Source organism: Lactuca virosa, chromosome 6 (assembly GCF_052849685.1).
Source record: "Lactuca virosa cultivar CGN04683 chromosome 6, Lactuca_virosa_CGN04683_v6, whole genome shotgun sequence".
NCBI lineage: Eukaryota > Viridiplantae > Streptophyta > Magnoliopsida > Asterales > Asteraceae > Lactuca > Lactuca virosa.
Window position 1 is genome coordinate 196,840,415 of NC_136431.1, and position 18,545 is coordinate 196,858,959.

Genomic DNA, 18,545 nt, shown 5'->3' on the forward strand with positions numbered 1-18,545 from the left:
CCCATGATTTTTAAAGGGATTCTAAGTAGATAAGGGTTTGACCTTATGATGTGATGCAAATCCCCCATTTTCCCATGCAAATCTCAGTAAAACCCATATTACCCATAGATAATAAGGATTGTCCACCAGCCCTCCAAGCAAATGTCAAATCATCCCTTATCCCCTCCATTTAGATGCATCAACTCCTTTCCCCCTTATTCCACTTCTCATTTTCACACTCAGTAAACTCCTAAGAGGTGCTCTCAACTCATTCAAGCTTCAAGTCTCATTCCTTCGAAAGAAAAATTCCCAGATTTTTGTAAGTATCTCATCTTCTTTGACTAGTGATTCTCCACATTATTCCTAGGATTTCATTATATTTACACTTAAAATTATTCTTAGGATCTTCTAAAGTTCAAAGAACCTTTGAAGTGTTGGAACTTGGAAGCTCCTTAACACTTCTTTAAATCACCCATCAAGCTAAACCAATGTGAGCTTCATACCCCTACTTTTTCAAGTTTTATTATTTTTGGGGGAGAATACAAGTCAAACCTTATTCAAATCCTTGGATAATTGCACGTATTTGTATGTTTGGGTGTGTGTGTATGTATTGAAACGTTATTTCAAGATAATTTTCATAAACTTAAAATTTTACAAAACTCATGATGTTAGGAGAATATTTTAGCCACAACATAAGGAATATTTTGTTTGCAAACTATTAGTGATTATTTATAAATATTTAATAAATAATTTTATCAAGAAAATGTACAAAATAGGGCTGTTATGATAGAAATAATTACATGTCATAAAATTGTTGTCATAAAACTTTCAGAACACAAGTGATAAGTTGTATGTTATAAAGCTGAAAAATGCATGTCATAAACCTGCAGTCATAATTTTTACACAAGTCATGATTTTACACAAGACATGACTTGACACCTTCCGAAAAAATTTGGTCATTTTGAGAAATATTCAAAGTGGATTATTTTCAATAAACTAAGTGAAATGAAACGAAATATTTAGTCAACGAGTACAACTATTGTTATTTAATAACGAATCTCAACGATTTGCACCAAGGGAAAAATCTGTTAGTATTCTAGTCAGACGAATCTTCACAGTACCTATATATCTAAACAATAGTGTACGTTTAAAGTTCTGTAAGAGTTATGACCAGAGTCTCCTGGAGGGGGAGCGTGAATTTGTGTATAAATCTATATGGGGTTGACACCCCACACCTTCGTTGTTCGCTACAGCTAGACCGGCCAGTCTAAGGTGACAAATGTCTTAAACAAAACTGATGCCTGAAGAACGTCCGAACAGGCACTCCGTCATATTAGTATGGTTATAACGACTCACTTAATATATAATAGTATGATTTTAGAAATTCACCCAAGTTACACCTCTCGATTATAAACGACTATTGATTATACACGAAGCTTTTACCACACCAGTCTTAGGGTCTGAGACCACCATTTTATATATATCAGAAAATATAGGATTTTCTAGAGAAAACGTCTTATACGAAATTCGAAAACGATAAACTAAGACACACATGCAACTATACTCGATTTGAAACAAGACTTACAACCATTGATAAGAAAATACTGGATTTTCTGGACCTCTAAACTATCACCAGATTTTATTACAAAATGCTTATGAACTCACCAACATATTTTATGTTGACGCTTTCCAAACGACTTGTATTCTCAGGAAATCAACAAGCAGGTTAATGGAACGTGGAACCAAGTTTATTTTGATGTAGTTTGATATGTACTCAATGTTGTCTCTTTTGTGTAATTCAAGAACATGAACAAGATGTAAAACAATGTAAGCTTGTGATCTCAATGTATGATGTTTGGATTTGCTATGTTTCAATTATATTCAATTGTTATGATATTGTACAATGAAGTCACCCGCCTCTGGGCGTTTCCACCATCTGGTCTGGGGGTATGACACAACTGCTTCTGAATTTGAGCAAGGTGATGTAAATGGCAAAACAATTTATACCATGCTAGATGAACCTTAATGCAACCATACAAATCTTTGCAAAGCCTACATGCATGCTAAGGTAATTACATATGCACATACCCAGGAGGTTGCTTTATATACACCTCCTCAGTCGGGTAATCATGTAGAAATGCATTTTTAACATAAAATTTGTCACACCCCCAAACCAGAATGGCGGAAACATTCGGGGGCGGATGACTTCATGTAGTATCATAACAGTTGAGTAATAGTAAAGAAAGTAACACAAGCATCATAAATATAATTTAAAAAGTTACATTGTTGCATGTGATACATGTTTCAAAATAAATTACAATATGATGACAAAATGAGTTTTGAACTGACGCCTTAGCGTCCTTTCCCCAAAAGCTGGTGTTTACCTGTATTACTGAATCCCTGATAAATACAAGTAGTTTTGAAAAAGTGTCAACAATTTAGTTGGTGAGTTCATAAGCGTTTTTGTATAAGAATTGTATGCCTTTCTGTATAAAGTAATCGAGTTTGTTTCTAGAAAATCCAATATTTTCTATAAATATGTGGTGGTTTTAAAAGTTCCAAAACCGGAATGCATAAGTATTTTTCATACCTAAAATAATGTAAGTAGATTTATATAATTATATATAATCACTAAGGCGTTTGATAGCCCCGTAAACCAAAATGTATTATTAATACTCCATGTGAGGTTTTATAACCGTGCTATTGACCCAGACTGCCTGTAACAACGTTCTTCAGGCGTTGAAATGATATGACGTTTGTCACCCAAGACTTGCCGGTCTAACTGTAGCTAACAGTTTAGGTGCGGGATTGTCAGTCCCGTATAGATCTATACACAAATATCACGTTCTCCCTACAAGAGATTATGGTTTATAATACATGACTTTAAAATGCATACTTAAAGGTACGGAGAAGTCAAATTGTCTCACAAAATTTAGTATCAATAGATTTACGTATGAAAAGTCCGTCTTTCTTGTAAATGTAAGTATTTCCTCTTTATAGTGTTTATAGTATGTAAAATATCAGGAATATCTCGTAAACTATATCTATTATAGTTTTAAAAGTGTGTTCCGTTTGAATGAAAAACCTTAGTGTATTACCCACTTTGCATGTAAAGTATAACATTAGTAGTAACGTAATTATACGTATTCAACATTTATACAAAATGTAGACGAATCATTTGAAACTATATGAAAAGATTCGTATTTTAACATAAGTTTTTCTTGCGTTTCACTTGTATTTTTCCCCCTAAAATATAGTAAATACGTGAAAATATAGGGGTATGAACTCACCTTATGTGTAGTCGCGGTCAGATTCACGAGATAAAAACGATGATCTTTGAGTTTAGAAGTACGTGAAGCTAATTGTATCCAAAAATCCTTAAGAGTCTTGATTGAAAGAAATATGGGATCTCCTGGGAATATTAGATGAAGATCTTGAAGAGAAAAGGGAAAATGAGGGAAAGTGCCTTTAGCAGAAAGTATGAGGAAATGTTTACTGTGAATGGGTTTAGGAGGGCCTTTAGTCCGTATATATGCATGTGGGATAAGAAAAAGGTGGTGATAATTGATGGTGAAGTGACATTTGCTTGGGTAAGTGTGATATCACCTTGGGAAGGTAAGTTTTCAACCAATCAAGTCCATACAAGTGGCCAAGTGGGTGAATAAAATAATATATCCTTAGATATTATTTCATGAAAATGTGCTTTAAGGCTTCAATTTTGGCATAAAATAGGATTTTTGTGGGTTTTACTTAGGAAAATTACGTGTATGAGGGAATTTCCGGAGTCAAAATCACTTAAAATTACTAAAAAGTCTGAAATGGTTGAAAATCCGGAGTTGAATGGTAAAATCCGGAGCCAAACCATAAATTCTGAAGTGATACTCTAAGTTTCGGAGTGGGTCAGCAGCTTCCGGAGCGGATCCGAGTCTTCCGAGGTACGAGACTTTCCGGGGCGTAGTCTTCCTAGCGCGTGCGAGATGGTCCGAAGCGATGATTCCGGAGCGAACCCTTCCAGAGTGAAGGAAATTCCGAACTGTACAAGGTCTGAAGCATGCGAATTTGTCCGGATGAGAAGATTCTGAACCAGAAGGTCTCCGGACTAGGAGGGTTCCGGACCAAGAGGGTTCTTTTGGGTTTTCTCCTTCAATTTTGAGCTGTTTTTAACAAAGGAAAGGATTGGATTAGTACGGATGTTTATAAAAGTTTGAGAGAGATATGAGAGAGATTTGGGAGAGATTTGGGAGAGATTTGACATACAGAGAGATATTTGGGAGAGATTTAGAGAGACTTTGTCGGGGGGTCTTTATTAGTGTTTTTCTTCATAGTACAAGGACCGTAGGCTTTGTTACACCATATTTTGAGTGTTATACACCCCCGAAGGGTACGAAATAGTGTTTTATTGAGTTGTTACATCACTCAACCTGATTAGAGTTTAGAATTTCTGAATATTTGAAACTTCCAAGTGATACTTTGCATTAATATATAGAGTTGTACATTAGTGAACATAGAGTAAGCCCTAACATATAAGCACTAGTTGAGTCGACCAGTTTGACCTGTTGACTTTGTTTGACTTTGACTTGACCAGAAATTGACGATTGCCACAAAATTGATGAATAAGCCATTGACGAGAAAAGGAAATTCTTACAACGGTGCAAGCGTTGTCGGGTTTGAAAACTAGGCTAAAGGTGTCATCGAATTCTAAGGCCATTTGTTGATAGAAAACTTGAACAACAAGATGACCCTTGGTTTCCTTCTAATTCGGATGTTGGCATGGGTGGACGATTGTAAGAGAAACCATGAATGTAACGTCTCATTTTTACCACAAAAATTTTCATTTTTAATTTAAGTAAAGCATCATTTTTAATAAAAACCCCCAAGTATAGAAAACTGATAATGTTAAGTACAATCATCCCTAAATCAAAGTATTATAGTAATGAAAATTCACAAAGTTGTCGATGGATGTGTACAGTTAAGCCTTCACCCTCCTGCGATCATCTAAAGTACCTGAAACACATTTAAACACATTTAAATCCACAACTGTAATCATGAAACTTAGTGATTTCCCCAAAATATTACATACAACACATCATAATAAACATTTAAGGGTTATTAGCAACCATGTAACTATCAACAGTCATGAGGACTATCAACAGTCCTATGGGCTCACAACAGCCCTATGGGTTATCAGCAACCATGCGGACTATCAGCGATCATGGAGTTATCAGTAACTTAATAATACACATCACAACAATCATCAAATAAGATTCAGCTAGTCTAGCATGCACACCACTATGACATAGGTAATACAGTGAGAAGACGCACCACGCAAATAGCAGACAACACAACAATTCTCCGACGATGAAGACGGGTACTATGAGTCACCTTATCATAAATATAGAAGTACCCTCTCAGTCTACACCCTAAAACCCTCAATTTGACCAAAAGTCAACTTGATCATAAAAAGTCAATGGTCAAAGTCAGCCCCATTGACCTCCACATCGTAGCCACCCATAGATCACGTCGTGGAAGCTTCACGACAAAACAATCGCGTTGACACCAACTAGGGGTGAGAAAAACTGAACCCAAAAACCAACAAAACCAAAATCGAGGGTTTAAATTTTTAAAAACCGAAAAATGGGTTTTGGGTTCGGTTTTAGTGCCTCAAACCGACCCAACGTGATATTATTACATGTTTTTCAATGATACACTATAATTTGAATTTCTATGTCAAAGGTAATATACATCAAATTTAAAAGGAGGTGGATTTTGGTACTAAGTTAAATCAACTATATGGCATGTGTTGTTGTTTTAGTGAAACTGAGATTATTACCCGGTTGTTTATTACTTGTTTTTGTTTCTAAAGACTTGTTAAACTTGGTTGTTTTTAAACTTAGTTGTTGTAAACTTTTAGCAACATGTTTTTGAGTTTATGTTGGTGTTGAAATTGGTTTTTTTTAGTTTCTTTAATCTAGGTTGCTAAATTTGTTCCACTTTTTATGTTATAAAGATTTTCTGAAAAAGGGGTTACAACCCAAAACCCATCAACCCATGGGTTGAATCCAAAAACCGATGAAAACCGACCAAAGAACCAAAAAAACCAAAACCGACCAAAAACCAAACCCAAAAGGTTCTAAAACCCAAAAACTGAAATACACGAGTTGGGTTCATTTTTACTTTGTAACATCTTGATTCAGGTAATTTACATATTTAACCCCTGGTATGAAAATTTGTTTGCAAAATTGGTCCCTTTTAGCGTTTTGGAGAAACACATGTTTCACTAGGTACACTGGGTGTACTCCTTGTACGCTAGGCGTACGAGGCCTGCACCAAAACCCTAATATTTATGGTTTGTGCATTATTTAAACACTTTTATAGCCTCAACACCCATTCTTTCATCAGCCTCTATCTCCTAACTCGACCCTATCTAACCCTAATCTCTTGTATGAGCATTTTTGACCTTGAGTGTGTATTTTGGTGATCTTGAAGGAGGAAGAAGGAAGTGGAATCATCTTGGGAGCTCAAAGACAACCTAGATCCAGAATCACATCATCATTTTAAACCACTTGAAGGTAAAAAGCTCTGATCTTGATGAAGTTTTGCTTAGATCTTGTTAGACATGGATTTGTATTCATTTTGGTCCCATAAGCTTGGTGTTTATGAGTATGGTTTACTCTAAATCATATGAGTTGTCCTTTCAAACGTTTTAGAGTGTTTAAAGTCATAAAAATGTAATATTGGTCCTTATTTTCCTTCCATGCATGGGCTATGATGTCTTAATGAGTTAAGAAGTTAGGGTTTTGGTATTGGGCACTTTCTATCCATGTAAAGTCATAAATTTGGAAACTTTATGACTTAGGATGTTATTTTGGGACTAGATCTACATTTGGACAAAGGGAATTTATGGAATAAGCCCTTAAATAGAAGGAATGCATTCAGACAATGTACGTTGGGCGTACATGGGAGTACATCGCGCGTACGCGATGGGAGTCTCATATTTTGGTCAAATATTCGCTACACCAGGCGTAGTTACTGTGTATGCCGAGCATACTAAGTCAAGAGGGTTCTTGAATCGATGAATTTGACCCTTTGACCGGGATTTTGACCAAGTTTGACCTAAGGGTATTTTGGGTATTTGGAGTTGTAATTGAGACTGGTCACTATTTGGTGTATAGGTGACTTGTAGAGCTATTATTCGAAGTATTGTCTTGTTCAGCTATCTTTTCAGATTGAGAGGTGAGCCTTCCTCACTATACTTGTGGGTCGAAGGCACCAATGCCAACCCACTGGATTATGGATCCCGATATATTTGTTTGATGTTATGCTGAGTATGTGCTAGATAGGTAGATCTGTATGATTACCCGTGTTCACTGAGTACGTGTTAGGCTGGTAGATCTGTATGATTATCTGTGTTGTTGGTTATTGATTGCTATTATATATGTCGACATGTTATGATTTGTTGGGTTGAGGCGGTCTATTCAGGCAGAAGGCCCGAAAAGAGGTCTAGATAGACTGTAGGCCCAGTGTTAGGGTCGAAATGTTGTAATAGTCAAAGTTTGTATTTAGGGTCTTCGAACATTTTTGTAATGTATTTTACTAGGGCATAATATTCGAAGCTTCATGTTTAGTCCTTAGTATATTTTTTGTACGCTTTTCTCTTCTATAAATAGGAGTGGTTACTAGTGTCTTAGTAACGAAGTCTTTACAGAATATTCATTGTACTCTGTAAAATTTGCAAAAGCGTAATAGAGCCAAACAGATCATATTTACATCGGTGTTCAAATCTTTCAATTCTACTTTGAATTTACACTCTAATTCGTTCAATACTTGATTCATTGTCTCATCAATTGGTATCAGAGCAGGAATCATATCTCTGATCTGATTTTCACTTTGTTCAAAAGGTTTTTGGGTCAACTTTTTGATTCAAAAGTTTCCGCACTTTTTGAAAGTGAAAAATTGTTTAGATCTAAGTCTGTGATTCGATTCTGCACTTAATTCATTGAATCGAGTGTTCTAAGAGTGATTGTGATTTGAATCATACAGTTTGTTGTCAAATTCTCAAAGTTTCTTCAAAAATTCTCAAGGATCTATTTCGTACAACAATGGCGTCATTCAATCTGAATTCCATGACTTCATTTTCTCATCTTCTAGGATCATCCACCAAAATTCCTATGCTCATCCCTGAGTATTACGATCAGTGGGCTGATCGTATGCAGGATTATCTCAATGGATTGGATGAAGAACTGTGGAATTGCATTTCTGGAAATCTCAATCCACCATCGAATGTTCAACCAATTGGTTCTTCCTCTGGAAACTCTGAAGTTGAAAATCAATCTGATCGTCTGAAAAAGCTGGAGAAAAGGTGTGTAAGAGAGCTAAGAGGAGCTTTGCCTCCAGTTGTTTACAACTACGTGAGGAGTTGTACAACTGCAAAGGAAATCTGGAACAATCTCAAGGAAAAATTTCAGGGAAGTGAGAAGACGAAAGTTAATTCTGTGAAGCAATGTTTAATGGAGCTGAAGGACTTCAGACAGAAAGATGGTGAAACAATTGAAGTTTATTACGATCGTCTTAATGAATTGATATATCGATGCAATCGATATGTATCACCAGATCAGCCATGGAATTCAATCTGATATTTGTTATGGGACTTCGAAAGGAATGGCGTAGTGTGAGCATGATGGTGAAGAATCAACAGAGCTTTGATACGTCAACATTGAATGACTTGTACAACGAACTTAAGACTCATGAAAGCGAAGTGAACAAAATAGCTGAAGAATCGAAGGCTATGTTGGGAGGTCCACTAGCTTTGGTTTCGAAGATCTCTGAAAAAGATGCTGATAAAGATGATTCGGATGAAGATGAAGGGTTCATCATGAACTCAGATGATGAGGCAGTTGCCTTTTATTCAAACAATCGTGTGAAAAAGTTCTTCAAAAAGCCTTTCAATCCGAAGGCAAAGTCGTCTGAGACAAAAGGGAACTTTCTGAGTAAAAGTGCTGGGGAAGAGAAAAAGAAAGATGAGATGAAAGATTCGAAGCCTGTTGAGGGAAAGTCTGAGAAGAAGCTAAAGGGAGATGCTGGGATTGATTGTCATTATTGCAATGGTGCTAATCACCTTGCTAATGACTGTATGCTTCGAAAGAAGGATGAGAGAAAGAATAAGGTCAAGGATGAGGCGTACTATGCTGAAAAGTTGGAGGAGGTTCGTGCGAAAGCCAAGAATTTGTCTCTGGTTGCAAAGGGTGCGAATGAGGATGAAGATGGTACTTATCAAATCTGGTCATCTGGATCAAACGATGAGGAAATGCGAAATCCAACCCATGGAGCTATGTTTGCAAAAATGGAGGAAGAATCAGAGGAGGAAACATACGAAGTGCATGGAAGATGCTTCGTATCAAAAGCTGCTGACAAATCACCAATGACCACAAAGGTACGAAACATTCTTGAATCTTTTAATATTCCAGTACATGCTTATAATTCTGAATTAGTATCTTTTGATGAAACTGTTACTTATTTTGATTCGATTGTGATATCTGCTAGCAATGAGGCTAAGAAGTTGTCGATGCAATTGCTAGAGACACAGAAGAAATTAGATTCGAAAATCACTAAGATAGATTGTCTAGAACTTCAAATAACGAATATCATGGTTGATAGGGACAATTTATCTAGTGATAATAAACTGTTGTTAGCACAAAGAAACATTTACTGTAATGCTGCTAAAAGATTATATGGGAAAATAACTGAACTTCATCATTCATGCGAAATCAGTAAAGAACAACATAGAAAATTGCTGCCATTTTTAGCTTATGAAAGAGCTAAGGTAGATAACATTTCTTATGACTGTGAAAAAGAAATAGCTGATTTTGACAAAGTTCCGAATGACAAGTATAGATATGGAATTGTCAAAGTTGATGAATGTCTTGATTCGAATGATTTAGTTAACATTGTAAATGATACTTTGACTAAATCTGAACAAATTCACATTTTGAAAAAGACTGAGAATTCATCATCTGATTCTCAATCTAATTTTGCTGATATTGAAGATAATTCTGACAATATTAGTGAAATTAGTGAGCTTGAAGATGTTGATTGTTCTCAGTTGTCTATTGTTAATGTTGCTTCGAATTCTAAAGGGAAAGAAAAAGTTAAGGATTTGATAGTTGAGAAAGAAACTGATATTCCCTCAACTTCGAAAGTTAGTGAAATGAACTTCGTGGATCTCAAAGATTACCAAACTGATGATAGTGATGATGAAGATGTAGAGAAAGTTTCGAAAGAAAAGAAATCTTCAAAGAAAGAAGTAATTCCACGAATAGTTGTTGACCAAGTGTATGGTGATACACAAAAGTTCAAAAAAGTGATGAATGAAAAAGGTGAACATTCTCTTGAAACAAACACGGTGGTTTTTCCAAATTTCAAATGCACAGATGATGTCATTTTTCCAAATCAAGTTTTCGTAACTACCGGAAATGTTGAGAATATCAAACCAGAGTTCAAGAAGATGGTTGAGGAGGATAATTCAAAAACAACTGAGGAAGGTTTTTTCGCAAATCAAAACACAGTTGAAAACAACTTAACAAAGAATTCATATATTTTTCAACGACAAAAACCACAAAAACAATGGGTTGAAAAATCAAAAGTTGAAAAAGAGAAAGTAATTCGTGTTGAAAAGGAAAATGAAAAAGTTGTCAAATTAAACTCTAAGGAATTTAAAGATCAAATTGACAAATTTTCGAAGGAAAACAACATTTCAAAAAGACAAGCACGAAAGAAAATATTTTGGCAAAATATTGAGTCTCAAAAGATGTCTGAATCACAATCCATCAAAAAGGTTTTCAACGTTAAAAATGATTCTTATTCAAAAACTCAACAATCATCTCAATCAAATCAAACAAGGTCTGAAGTACATAAGCAAACAAAGTTTTCGAAAGTTTCTGAAACTAACAAAACAAGAGATTTTTCAGAAAGATCCAATTCAAATCAAAAAGTTTTTCAACGTCAATATTTTAAATCAAAAATTGATACATCCTATGCTTACTCTTATGTTACCAAACCCAAAGTTGATTTTGCACCTCAAAAGCCAAATTTTCCTAACTACACAAAGAAAGAAACTATGAAGACGTCACGGGAAAAAGGAATTACTTCAAGGAAGAACATTGATTATTGGCTTGAGGAAGAGGAAAAATGTATCAGTCAAATAAATATTCAAAAGAGCAAATTCATGAAGCATACGAAAAGTATGTCAATACTTCTTCGAATGGCAGCTCATCATCTAAGGATTCGAATATCTCAGTCAAAACATGGAGACCTGTCACAAAAGCGAAGACTCTTCAATCACAAACTCAAGATGCGAAGGGAAAAGTCAGTGAACATTCGAAACTATCAAACACTTATGTTTCAGTTCCTTTAGATGATGAAGTGAACTTAATTGATAGTCTCAAAACCAAAGTTTGTGATTGGGTTAAAAGTTCTTCATTTCATTCGAAATTGAAATCTAATTTCCAAGGACCCAAAAAGCCTTGGGTACCTAAAATTTTTCATTGATTGCAGGTATTGTGTGACGAGCAATATGATAACAAATGGTACATTGATAGTGGTTGCTCTCGTCACATGACTGGAAAGAAGGAGAATTTAAGAGATTTTCGAAGTCTCAAAAATGTTGGAGTAGTAAAGTTTGGGAACAATCAGAAGTGTCAAGTCATGGGATATGGAAAAATCACAAATGGACAATTCACAGTGAATCGTGTTGCATATGTTGAAGGTCTTCAACATAACTTGATTAGTGTTTCTCAACTTGTTGTGGGCACTGGCAATCAAGTTCTTTTCAACGAAGAAGGAAGTGTTATTTTGAATGTTAACACAAACGAAATATTACTGAAATCTAAAAGGAAAGGTGACATGTTCACTTTGGACATCAATCCAATTGTAGGCAAACCAGCAGTATGTCTTCTTTCGAAAGCTACATCTGATTTAAGCTGGTTATGGCATCGAAGACTTTCACATCTCAACTTTCGAAACATAAATAAACTTGTGGTACAAGATCTGGTAAGAGGTTTACCTGTACTTAAATTTGACAATGATTCTTTATGTGCAGCTTGTGAAGTTGGCAAGCAACATAAACAAGGTCATCCAATCACAATTGATTCGAAAATTGTTGCACCTCTTGAGTTGATACATATTGATTTGTGTGGTCCTTCGACTGTTTCAACTCTCAACAATAAACGGTACATTTTAGTTATTGTTGACGATTTTTCCAGATTTACGTGGGTTTATTTTTCAGGCTCAAATCCGAAGTTGCACAAATTATGATTGACTTTATCAAAAAGATGGAAACCACGTTGAAGAAGACTGTTAGAAAAATCAAGAGTGATCATGGAACTGAATTTAAGAACAAAGTTCTTGATTCATTTTTGGTGGACAAAGGAATTTCGCATAATTTTTCATCTCCATATACACCATAACAAAATGGTGTTGTAGAACGAAGGAATCGCTCATTATGCGAAGCAGCAAGAACCATGTTGGCATATGCGAATTTACCTCAATATCTATGGGCTGAAGCTGTTTCAACTGCATGTTTTACTCAAAACAGATCGTTCATTCATCGTCGATTTAATATTACACCATACGAAATTCTGAATAATCGTAAACCTAATGTGAAGTTTTTTCATGTTTTCGGATGTAGGTGTTTTATTATGAATCTCAAGGATCATTTTTCGAAGTTTCAAGAAAAAGCTGATGAAGGAATTTTTCTTGGATATTCGCACAATTCAGTGGCATATCGAGTGTTAAATAAGCGAACACGAAAAATGGAAGAAACGTTCAATCTCACATTCGATGATTATTATGTTAAATCAAATGAGCATAGATTTACGAATCATCCAATTTTACAAGAAACACAAGTTGAAACTGAATCTATACAAATGGATGATACTGATTATGATTTGATTTTTGGAATTTCAGATCATGCAGTTGATGCTGAAGTTCATGCTCCTGATAATCATATACCAGAATTTTCAAAACTTACTGATGATTCACCATCGACTCCTCAAGAAGGTGAAACTATGAGTGATAGTCCACTGGAGGGGGAGCAATTGGATTCGAATACTTTAGATGATAAAGAGCATTCTTTCGAGGGGGAGAAAGAACAATTGAATGCTAAAATTGAGGGGGAGCATGTTGTTGAGGGGGAGCATAATGTTGATGATGCTTGTTCGAATGCAGGCTCAGAAAATGATGAAATATACGAAGATGTCCCTTTGGAATTTGATCCAGCATATCCACCCATGGAAAAATGGACAAGAGACCATCCGAAGGATCAAGTTATTGGGAATCCACAAGAAGGAGTTCTGACAAGAGCTCAAATTCGTGCAAAGAATGAGGTATTGAATACTCATCAAGAATTTTGCATGTTTAATGTTTTCATCTCTAAAATTGAACCAAAAACAATTAAGAATGCAATGGAACACTCAGATTGGGTTGTTGCAATGCAATCGGAGTTGTCTAAATTCGAACGAAACAAGGTTTGGAGATTAATTCCTAAACCTGAAAATGTTTCGATTGTCGGGTTAAAATGGATTTTTAAAAATAAAACCGACAAAGATGGAAACATTATTCGAAATAAAGCCAGACTTGTTGTAAAAGGATATTCACAACAAGAAGGAATCGACTATGAAGAAACTTTTGCCCCTGTCGCAAGACTCGAGGCGGTTCGAATATTTTTGACTTATGCAGCTCACAAAGATTTTGATGTTTCTCAAATGGACGTGAAATGTGCATTTCTCAATGGAGAGCTTGAAGAAACAGTTTATGTGGAACAACCCCCAGGTTTTATTAACGAAGAATATCCTAATCATGTTTATATTTTAGATAAGGCAGTTTATGGTCTGAAACAAGCACCAAGAGCATGGTATGCAACACTTACATCATTTTTGAAACAATCTAAATTTAAACAAGGATCAGTTGATCCCACATTATTTCGAAAGAAAGTGGGGAATCATCTAATGTTTGTTCAAATTTATGTTGATGATATTATTTTTGGCTCGACTGACCCTGCTTTGTCTAGAGAATTCGAAGAATTGATGAAAAGCAAATTTGAAATGAGCATGATGGGAAAAATCAATAATTTCATTGGATTGAATATTCATCAAAACAGAGAAGGGATTTTCATTAATCAGGAAAAATATACGAAAAATCTGTTAGAAAAGTTTGGATTGACGAATAGCACAAAGCTTCGTGTACCAATGGCAACAGGCATAAAGCTAACACCATCATTGGACAAACCTGCTGTTGATATAACGTTGTATAGGAGCATGATTGGTTCATTACTTTATCTAACAGCAAGTAGACCTGATATCATGTTTTCTGTGTGTAATTGTGCTAGGTATTAGTCTAATCCACGCGAACCACATCTTACTGCAGTGAAGAATATTTTTCGTTACCTTAAAGGCACAATTTCGTTAGGATTGTGGTATCCTTCGAAAACTGGATTCTTCGTTCAAGCATACTCAGATGCAGACTTGGGTGGTTGTAATCTTGATCGAAAAAGCACAAGTGGAGGATGTCAATTTCTTGATGGCAAATTAGTCAGCTGGTAGTCGAAAAAGCAAACGTGTGTGTCAATTTCCACAGCTGAAGCAGAATATGTGGCTGCTGCTGCTTGCACTTCACAAATAATTTGGATCCAAAGTCAATTGCGTGATTATGCAATTAATATGAAAAAGATTCCATTATATTGTGATTCTCAAAGTGCAATAAGAATTTGTCATAATCATGTACAGCATTCGAAGACTAAACACATAGCTCTTCGTTATCATTTCATTAAAGATCACGTGGAGGATGGAAACATTGAAGTACATTTCGTGAAAACAACTGATCAGTTAGCTGATATATTCACGAAAGCTTTGGATGAAAAATCTCTAATGCAAATAATAGAAGGTCTTGGAATGATCGATGGCGATTATGTTCCATGTGAAAAAGAAGAATGATAGGCGAAAAAGAATGAATCAGAGGCGCTGAATAAAAGATAACACAAAGTCATTCAGCATTCAGAGGTTACTGTTCATGGTCAACGCTTCGACCGCTTCGAATTCGCATGATTGTCACTTATTTTCAGCGTTGAGTTAATGGTTACTGTTCATAGTCAACGCTTCGAACGCTTCGAATTCGTACATTTGTCACTCTTCAAGGAATGCCAAATATTCGTCTGTTTGCAACAAATTCAAAAAGATTTTCTTTTGTTTTGTCTTTAAATTTTCGAAAAATCAAAATTTCAAAAAGATTTTCTTTTGTTTTGTCCTTAAATTTTCAAAAAATCAAAAATCCAAAAAGATTTTCGTTTGTTCGGTCTTTATTTTAAAATATATATATATATATATATATATATATATTTATTTATTTATTTTTAGACTTTTGTTGCAGATTATGATAATGATTCAGAGGGGACAATGCAGGCAGTTTTAGGGTCAGGTAAAATTTTTCGTATGAATTGATATGTTTCTCATTATTCGAATTAGTTAGGTTGTCCCTAGAAGCATGCTGATGCATGTCGTCCAAAGCCTCCATGACTCAATGTGTGTGTCCGAAAGCCTTAATGAAATGTTTCGTATGAAAATTTCTTCCCAATCAGGCTTATATTCACATTAGTCTCTGAGCTACCTTACTCTTCTCACAATGAGTTAAGAGTTTCCTGTTTGGTCCAAAACATAACAAAGGTACTTTTCGTGTCTTACACCAATCTTTTTCATCCAAAACATTCTTACACGATCACACACAAAGACGTATATCCGAGAGGTCTCTGATCCAAAACAATCTTTTTCGTGTCTTACACCAATCTTTTTCATCCAAAACATTCTTACACGATCACACACAAAGACGTATATCCGAGAGGTCTCTGATCAAACCCATCGAGACTTAGATATATAAAAACTCTGTGTTTATGATCTGACATCATGAGTCCGTGATGGAAGTGAAACCCAAAAATCGTACAAATTAAGGAATTGACGGGGAACATTGTTCCAGATATATACGAAACTTTTGTTTCTGTACCAATGTTCGAAACTCCAAATCATATTCATTTCGAATGAGTGGTCTTGATCAAGCATTCGAAACCCACGATGTTTGTTACCCAACAAGATCCAGTATACAAATTTTTTATGAATATGATTTCCGTGTGAGTTTCATTCGAATGTCCTAGTCATGTTAAAATTTTTCAAAGCCGACTTGTCACTGACTACACTGGTCATACAAGTAATTTCTGTTACACTTTATCACCTTATGTTAAGGTTGACATATAACGAAATTTTGAACCTACCCACGAAGCATTCTTAAAAGAAGCCCTTTGATACTTATCAAAAAGTATTCAATTGTAATTCACGGGAACATACACAAGCTGTTGATCATCTCTCTTGATGATTAACGAAGCAACATTTGCCCGGGGTTTAACTGCCTTCGTGTCAAATTAAAATTTTGACATCACAAAATTTAAAAAAAAAAAAAAAAAAAATTGTTGTTTCTTGTCTAAACTTTCTTTGGCACACTACACACACGAAATCCTTGAGGTTCTGCGTAATACCAACTCAGGCTGATGATTTCGAACATCTGGCAAATGACTTCACTTTTTATCCCAAAAGTGAAAGAGCCTTGCCTCCATTCGAAGGGTTCTAACGGTTACAATTCTATTAAGGGGATAATGACAGGCTGTGTATACGTGACGTATCGTATTCTGCCCGGTTTTCTAGGTGATGTGACAGACACTTTTTGACGCATGGCTATCTTTCCGCTGTACAGGTCCGATTTTCAAGGTGCCACGTCGGATCTCATTAAATGCATCCCGCTTCAAATTCAAATCATTTAGGGTTACATATAAAAGGGGGTTCAACAGTACTTTATATGTTTACGCGATCAAAACTCAAAACTTCCCAAATTCTCTGTTCTTCATCTTTTTCAAACCCTAACAATGGCGACTACTGCTCATGTCGATCCTTCTACTGAAGATACTTCTTCTGCACCAGTTATGAAGATTCAATCTACCAATTATTATGTGGATGGTGAACTTTCTCAATGTCCAGAAGAATTCAAGATGCTTATTGTTTCTTTAAAACACTCTGTTTTATCCAAAGCAATGTTCAATTTCTTTTCTGTTCCGGTATCCTGGCTTTCTCAAGCAGGATCTACTGCCACATACAACAAAGCCTCTGATTCGATTACTTTTCACCTAATCAATGACAAAAAGGTTAGGCTTTCCAAGAAACTGTTTTGTCAGATTCTTGACATTCCAAATACACCTCCTTTTGTTGAATTTCAATTCTCCCAAATAATTCATATGTTTAATGAAATGGGATATCAGCCCCCATTGTCAAAGATAAGTGACTTTAAGAAGTCTGGTCTTCCAAAAGTATGGAATTTTTTGTTTGGGATATTTTTGCGTTGTTTAACCGGAAGAACAGTTGGATTATATAAAGGAAGGATGGAGGTTTATGCCATGGTGGCTGGTTTATACTATGATCTTCCAGCAGACTACTCTACACAGCTATGGAAGGAATTCCAAAAAGGAGTAGAACATACGAATGTTGTTCATGGCATTTCGTGTGCTAGGTACTGGAGTCTAATTTTGCAACATTTTTACAACAAGGAAGGCATCTTGGTTTCAAATGAAGAAGAAAAGGTTACTTTTCAATCTTATCACTTTCCGAAGGAAGTTAATGACAATGAAGCAATACAAAATTCTTAATCAAAAGTTGAACTCCATCATTCAATCCCAAGCTGATCTTGGCGGAGGTTCATCTATTTCAAGTTTGGAGGTTGATTCTATGCTCAAGATGTTTGAATCAAGAGTAATCAACAAAGTTTCTGGAATGATGAAAGCCTCAGAGTCTGTTATTTTAGAAAAGGTTGATTACACAGATCAGAATTTTGAGCTTCGTGTTAAAACTCTCAGATCTGATTTTATGGGAGAAGTTAAGGATCTGCGAAGCATAACAAAAGAACGACATGTTCTTTTTGTTCAGGAAGTCAAGAAAGTGAGGGAGGATGTTAACTCCCAAATTCACGAACTTCGTGAAGACATGAAAAAGGAAATTTTATCTGTTCAACATGATTATGCGTCCTTGAATCAGAAGGTCGATATCATTTGTGATGCTGTCACTCGATTTGTCAAGCTATATGAAGGTTTGAGTCCTCAAATAATTCAAATCTCCAAGTCTGAAAGTGAAATTTTTGAAGGTGTGATCAAGTTGTTAAAGGAGTTGAAGGAGATCTCAACGAAACCGGTTTCGTCACCGTTGATTACTCCAGAATTTTTATCCCAGAAGTTTGTGCAGTTCGAAGCCATACTTAACAAGCAACTTGCTCCACTATTTCGCATATCCAGTCTTCTTCCCACAACTACTGCCCCTCCTGTTTTCACAGGGGTGCAAGGGGGAGAAAGGAAGTCAACAGAAGAAGAAGCGAAAGTGGTGGGCAAGGTATTTTCATCTAGCATCCCTTCAACAAAACCAGTAATTGTGTCTGCTCAACCAGTGACCTCAACAATCGTAACAACATTACCAATTACAAGAACAATTTCGAAA